Source organism: Gopherus flavomarginatus, chromosome 1, assembly GCF_025201925.1.
Source record: "Gopherus flavomarginatus isolate rGopFla2 chromosome 1, rGopFla2.mat.asm, whole genome shotgun sequence".
Lineage (NCBI taxonomy): Eukaryota > Metazoa > Chordata > Testudines > Testudinidae > Gopherus > Gopherus flavomarginatus.
In genome coordinates this window covers 366521044-366528356 of record NC_066617.1, presented here as the reverse complement: position 1 = coordinate 366528356, position 7313 = coordinate 366521044, and positions in this window count along the sequence as shown.

Below are 7313 nucleotides of genomic sequence, written 5' to 3'. Positions count from 1 at the left end.
TGATTGTGAGGCGCTCGGACATTACAATAATTGGGGCCAGAGCTCATAGCTTTAGAGAGATTTCAGCTCTGTGTGCCTCATAGGGATGATTTGGGTCGCTGGGTGGAGAACCTGAACTCTTCCCAACACCTCTTAGTGATAAGACCTGTCATTAGCAGAGCCCCCTTTGATGAGGGAGTTCTGGGCCCCTCCTGCAGCTCAGCAGTAAGAGGGGGCATCAGGATGTTCTTTCAGAGAGTGAAGGATCTGGAGAGCAGTGCCTGGCCCAACAGAGCTCTGCTGCGATGCCCCTCGGGCTGATCCTGGCCCCCACCCTCTCCATGAGCAATGAGAGCCGCTCTAGCGCTGGAGATAGACCTCAAATCCTGCATCCCAATTTCCATCATCACAAAGTTTGGGTTCGCTGGAGCTGGGTGGTTTTTTGGGGGTCCAATAGGGAGTTAGCAGCAAGCACTTGGAGCTGGGCTTGGATCTTTCTATTAGGAGTGTGCATGGCTTTGATTTCTGGGTGTGTGCATGTGTCATGCCTGAATAATGGGAGAGAACATATGAGCTGTGCCTCAGGATCCAGTGACTCTTCAACTTATGTCCGGCTGTCTGTGGCGTAACCCGGTTCCTTACAGCATGGGACTCTGTAGCCCGGTACATCTCTGTCAGTGTGTGATGAGAAATATCCACTAACTAAACCTCAGTGCCGGCCTTCTGTGGGAGCTCTGCTTGAGATACGGCTATCAGTGCCAGCAACTGGGATTTTACTGGGATTCTCACACTAGTTCCTCTCTTCTTACAGCCCCAACTTCTGGAATCCAGACACTGCAGGAATCTCAGCTTTCAGTTTTCCAAAGATTTTTTTTTTAAATGAGTTGCTAGAAACCCTGAATCAATTGCACCCCAAAAGGCTGAGAAACCAAAGACAAACGAAAACAAACCCCACATTAGTGTATTTTTAAATCCCATTATTTTTAATCCAATCTCATTATTTTTAGGGATGTGACTCATACTAGTTGAATGGAGCTTGACAATACTGCGTACTTAGTTCAAAAGATCTGAACAGCAAGCAGCAAAAGACACAGCAATTAACAGGATTTTTTATAAAGTACATCAAAAGCAGCAACCTGCCAAACAATCAATGGGGTCACTGGACGATTGAGGGGGTAAAGGAGCAGTCAAGGAAGATGAGGCTGTTGCCAAGAGGCTAAATGAATTCTTTGCATTGCTCCTCACTTTAGAGAATGTGAGGGAGATTCGCACACCTGAGCCATTCTTCTTAGGTGATACATCAGGGTCTCAGATATACGGAGAAGACGCACATGTAAGGTGAGTTGGTGGCCTGGGGGAAATGTGCGATAAGTGGGAGGGGGAAGTGGGGTGAAAGTTCAGAGGCAGATCTGAGATCAAAAGGATCAGATTTCAAGAGCCCTTTCTACAGTTTGGTGGCAGCACAACAGTCCTTGGTTGAACAATGGGCTTTTGAAGTAACCTTCTATTTCCTAAACATCGCTGGTAATTAACTACCTGGATTAACATAAGGTTATTGCCCATTAAGCAGTTTAGTGTTCACAAGAAACTTTAAAGAGACATAATGAAAATGAGATTATTGCACCCAAGTTCCATCTAATAAAATTTCCTTTTCATCTCTGAATTAATCGAATACAGCTCTAGACACGACTCATTTGGTTGCAGTATTAATCTCTAAGAAGCTGTCTGTAAATGTAGACTACTAGAGTCACTAACTTCTTCCAGTTCTTTAATAATACAAGTCTATATATCAAAGTTCTGGCCTACTTAAGGTGGAATGGCCCAAATTACCATTTACATACTTTTCTAACCTGTCTCTAAAGGGTGAATCTGGGTCAATAGCCTGCAAGTTGCTTAACTCTTTCTGGCTATGTGCACACAACCCCTTTCGCAAGGCCTGTGGCTGTTTGGTTTAGTGACCATGTGACCCAAAAAGGAGACACGTGTCTCTCCCTCTCTGTCACTTCTAAGTCCCTGGCCTTTACAAACTAGCAGCCTGCAGCTGTGGTAACCTATAGTCTAGCCTACTTGCTTCCCTATATATCTTTTCTTATACATTTCTTATTTTCTTAGGGTTGGATTATTTGTTTTATTAATAAGTTTACAGATTAATATTAGAGTACTTTTCCCCTGTAACACAAGGGACCTGCAGGCCACATCCTGTATGTAGAGCTAAAGCAGGTAGCAGATATGAAATGGTTTGGGGAAAAGTGCAGCCAGAACCTCCTGCTGAAATTGTGGAGGAGTTGGAATAGGGGCTGCAACCTTGCGCATTGTAGATTGGCGTGTGCCAGCAGACGACCTGGCATGACCTCAGCAACTCCCAGCATCTCAAACTGTAGGTTGGGGGAGAATAGAGGGGTCACCCAAGCAGAATGAGTGCCGAGGTGTCTAAAATATACCTGGTCCCCCCACTCCAGCCAGGGGCGGCTCTAGGCATTTCGCAGCCCTAAGCACAGCAGGCAGGCTGCGTTTGGCGGCTTGCCTGCGGGAGGTCCACCGAAGCCGCAGGACCAGCTGACCTCCTGCAGGTAGGCCTCTGAAGGCACCCTGGCTGCCACCCCTGTGGAGCAGGCAGCGCCCCCCGTGGCTTGCCACCCAAAGCACTCGCTTGGCATGCTGGGGCCTGAACTTTTGCTAATAGAGAGTTTTACCATTGATTTACAATGGGAGTAGGATAGGATTCCTAGACTGCAGCTTCCTTGGGCCAGAGAATTTGACTTCTTATATTTGTCTGTAAAATACTATGCACATCTATGGCAATAGATCTCTTCCTTCTAGGTTACTTGCTTTCTTATAAAAGTGAATTCCTCCTCAGAGGAAATTATGAGATTCAGTAGGAAATCCCAAATAACTGCATTATACTCCATTGCCTCCTGCATCCAGAGTGTAGGGATTCCAGAGTATGTAACAGAAGAACTGCACTTTGCTACGCGTACCACTATGGCAGAGTTTTCTTTTGAAAACAATAGCTGGTTTGCCATGTGTACAAAGGTAGTTGGAAGGGGTTACATATATGCTACGAGCTCAAGTCACATCTGCTCACATCATAAAGTTCATATTACCTCAGGCCAACCTTGATGTTTACAGCAAAATGGAGCATTTATGTAACAGGCAGAGCAGCCAGTGCATGGCTTAATGTCCTCAAAGATAATTTACTCTTCAAGTAGCACATTGGGACTAGCCTATTGAACTAAACTGCCGGACTCTTTGCAGTGGTGGAGAATAGTACTAACTACTCAAAATGAAAGAGCCACATACTAAAGACTGGCCATTTTTCTTCCAGTCAGGTCCTATAGTCATAAATATGGACCTAAGAATACAAGATTTGCCATACTGGTCCATGTGTCAATCTAGCTTGGTATCTTATTGCAGCAGTGAGCAACAGCTAGGCCTGGTTTGTTACAAGCCTCCAGGATTCCCATTTTTCCCCCCAAGGAGCACATGACTTCTCCCTACTGCTCAGACCTGAAAGGGCTAAAGGGACTCACTACTTCAGGTCGGAGCTCCCTACATCTATGTATTCAGAAAAAGACTTTCCTGGGTGCCTACTTACAGGGGATGCAGAGATCTGCTACTTCCCGATCTGAAGCAGGGAGATGATGGAGCCACCCCTGACTCCAGCTGCCAACTAGTCTCAGCAGCTGAATCCATCTGGGTTTTCTGCCGACAGACCATAGAGTACTCTACATCACAAAGGAAGGAGAGCACCTGGCAACTGTGGAGACCCACCCTAGAACCTCCGGTGTTCAATGTTGAAAAGGTGGTTGGGTTCATTCTGAGGGCTGAGGAGGATCCTCATGGGCAGGAAATCCCCATCCAACACTTTGCAACAACAAATGACCAATCTGAAAGGCTTTTCACAGAGTTATTGGCCCACCTGCAGACTACGATGTCCTGCCTCCCGGTTAATAAGAACGTAAGAACATAAGAATGACCATACAGGGTCAGATCAAAGGTCCATCCAGCCTAGTATCCTGTCAACTGGCAGTGGCCAATGCCAGGTGCCACAGAGGGAATAAACCTAACAGATAATGGTCAAGTGATCTATCTCTTGCCGTCCATCTCCACCCTCTGACAAACAGAGACTAGGGACACCATTCCTTACTCATCCTGACTAACAGCCATTAATGGACTTAACCTCCATGAATGTACCTAGTTGTCTTTTAAATCCTATTATATTTCTAGCCTTCACAACCTCCTCAGGCAAGGTTGACTGTGTGCTGTATGAAGAAGAACTTCCTTTTATTTGTTTTTAAATTGCTGCCCATTAATTTCATTTGGTAACCCCTAGTTCTTTGTATTATGGGAATAAGTAAATAACTTTTCCTTATCTAATTTCTCCACATCACTCATGATTTTATATACCTCTATCATAACCCCCTTTAGTCTCCTCTTTTCCAAGCTGAAAAGCCCTAGCCTCTTTAATCTTTCCTCATATTGGACCTTCTCTAAACCTTTTCTAGTGCCAGTATATCTTTTTTGAGAAGAGGAGACCACATCTGTACGCAGTATTCAATATGTGGGAGTACCATGGATTTATGTAAGTGCAATAAGCTACTCTCCATCTTATTCTCTATTCCTTTTTAAATGATTCCTAACATCCTGTTTGCTTTTTTGACTGACGCTGCACACTGTGTGGGAGTCTTCAGAGAACTATCCTCGATGACTTCAAGATCTCTATCCTGATTAGTAGTAACTAAAGCAGGCCCCATTATATTGTATGTATAGTTGGGGTTATTTTTTTCCAATGTGCATTACTTTACATTTAGCCACATTAAATTTCATTTGCCAGTTTGTTGCCCAATCACTTAGTTTTGTGAGATCTTTCTGAAGTGCTTCACAGTCTGCTTTGGTCTTAACTATCTTGAGTTTAGGGTAATCTGAAAATGTACCATTTATTCCTACCCTTTGTTCCCTGTTTTTGATCTAGTTCTCAAGTCATGAAAGGATTTTCCCTCTTATCCCATGACAACATAATTTACATAAGAGCCCTTGATGAGGGACTTTGTCAAAGGCTTTCTGGGAATCTAAGTACACTATGTCCACTGAATCCCCCTTGTCCACATGTTTGTTGACCCCTCCAAAGAACTCTAACAGATTAGTAAGACATGATTTCCCTTTACAGAAACCATGTTGACTATTGCTCAACAGTTTATGTTTTTCTATGTGTCTGACAATTTTTTTCTTTATTATCTGATGAAGTGGGTATTCACTCATGAAAGCTCATGCTCCAAAACATCTGTTAGTCTATAAGGTGCCACAGGATTCTTTACTGCTTTCTTTATTATTGTTTTGACTAATTTGCCCAGTACTGATGTTAGACTTAGTGGTCTGTAATTGCCGGGATCACCTCTAGAGCCCTTTTTAAATATTGGCGTTACATTAGCTAACTTCCAGTCATTGGGTACCGAAGCCGATTTAAAGGACAGGTTACAAACGTTAGTTAATAGTTCCGCAACTTCACATTTGAGTTCTTTCAGAACTCTTGGGTGAATGCCGTCTGGTCCCGGTGACTTGTTACTATTATGTTTATCAATTAATTCCAAACCTCCTTTAGTGACACTTCAATCTGTGACAGATTTGTCACCTATAAAGGACGGCTCAGATTTGGGAATCTCCCTAATTCTCAGATGTAAAGACTGAAGCAAAGAGTTTATTTAGTTTCTCCACAATGACTTGATGGTCTTTAAGTGCTCCTTTTGTATCCTTATTGTCTACGGGCCTCACTGGTTCTGATGTACTTAAAAAACATGTTGTTATAACTTTTTGAGTTTTTGGCTAGCTGTTCTTCAAACTCCTTGTTGGCTTTTCTTACTAATTTTTTACACTTAATTTGACAGTGTTTATGCTCCTTTCTATTTACCTCACTAGGATTTGACTTCCACTTTTTAAAAGATGTCTTTTCATCTCTCACTGCTTCTTTCATATGGTTGTTAAGCCACGACGGCTCTTCTTAGAGTTTTTTTACTGTGTTTTCTAATTTGGGGTATACATTTAAGTTGGGCCTCTATTATGGTGTCTTTGAAAAGTGTCCATGCAGCCTGCAGGGATTTAACTCTAGTCACTGTACTTATTAATTTTTGCTTAACTAACCTCATCATTTTTGCATAGATCCCCTTTTTGAAATTAAATGCCACAGTGTCGACCTGTTGAGATGTTCTTCCCAACACAGCAATATTAAATGTTATTATGTTATGGTCACTATTTCCAAGCAGTCTTGTTATAATTACCTGTTGGACCAAATCCTGTGCTCCACTCAGGACTAAATTGAGACACGCCTCTTCCTTTGTGGGTTCCTGTACCAGCTGCTCCATGGAGCAGTCATTTAAAGTATCCAGAAATTTGTCTCTGCATTTCACCCTGAGGTGACATGTACCCAGTCAATATGGGGATAATTGAAATCCCCCCTCTTACTGAGTTCTTAATTTTGATAGCCGCTCTAATCTCCCTCAGCATTTCATCGTCACTAGCACTGTCCTGGTCTGGTGGTCGATAATAGGTCCCTGCTGTTATATTCTTATTAGAGCATAAAATTTGTATCCATAGAGATTCTATGGAACTTGTGGATTCATTTTAGGTGGAGCCCATCCTTCCTGTACAGGCTCCCCCATCTCAAAAGTTTACCCAGCTCCTAATAAATCTAAACCCCTCGTCTCCACACCATCGTCTACATCATTCCCCTCCACTCCTCCAAACCAGCCTTCATGGCCCAGAAGACGAGATGGACGTCTCCCCAATGATTGAGAGGGAGCCCAACTTACTCTTGAAATCGCAACTGTCCACCAGAAAATAGTGAAGTTCATCCCTCAGAACAGTTTGGGACGATGTCGTGGACCTATGATGACCGTCTGGTGGGGCCCCTTTTATGATCCTGTAGCCCACAGAAATGAACATAGAGCGAGCAGAAGACCGGTGCGGCGACTATACCAGTGGTGCCGTGAACCTGCCTATATCTCCAGAACGGGTGAGGGAGAGGAGAGAAGTGAGCAGCCCCTAAAGGGTCAGAGAGGGGACAGAAAAAACCCCACCCCCTGAGGTTCGTCTAAGGACAGGGGAAATGAGACAACCCCTGTTTGGCAGCAGTAAGGAAGATAAAGAGGACAGAAATGAGTAGGGCTTCTCTCCTATCCTCCTCCTCCACTCTGTGGTAGCGGTTAGAGTTCAAGGAAGCCAGAACTGACAGATTCTTCTACCGTTCCAGCCGGGGCAGCCTGGGTTCTTCCCCTCCTCTGGCAGCTCCTACTGGGGCTGGAGGCTTGAACTCCTGCCAGATGAATCTGAGACAGCCCAGA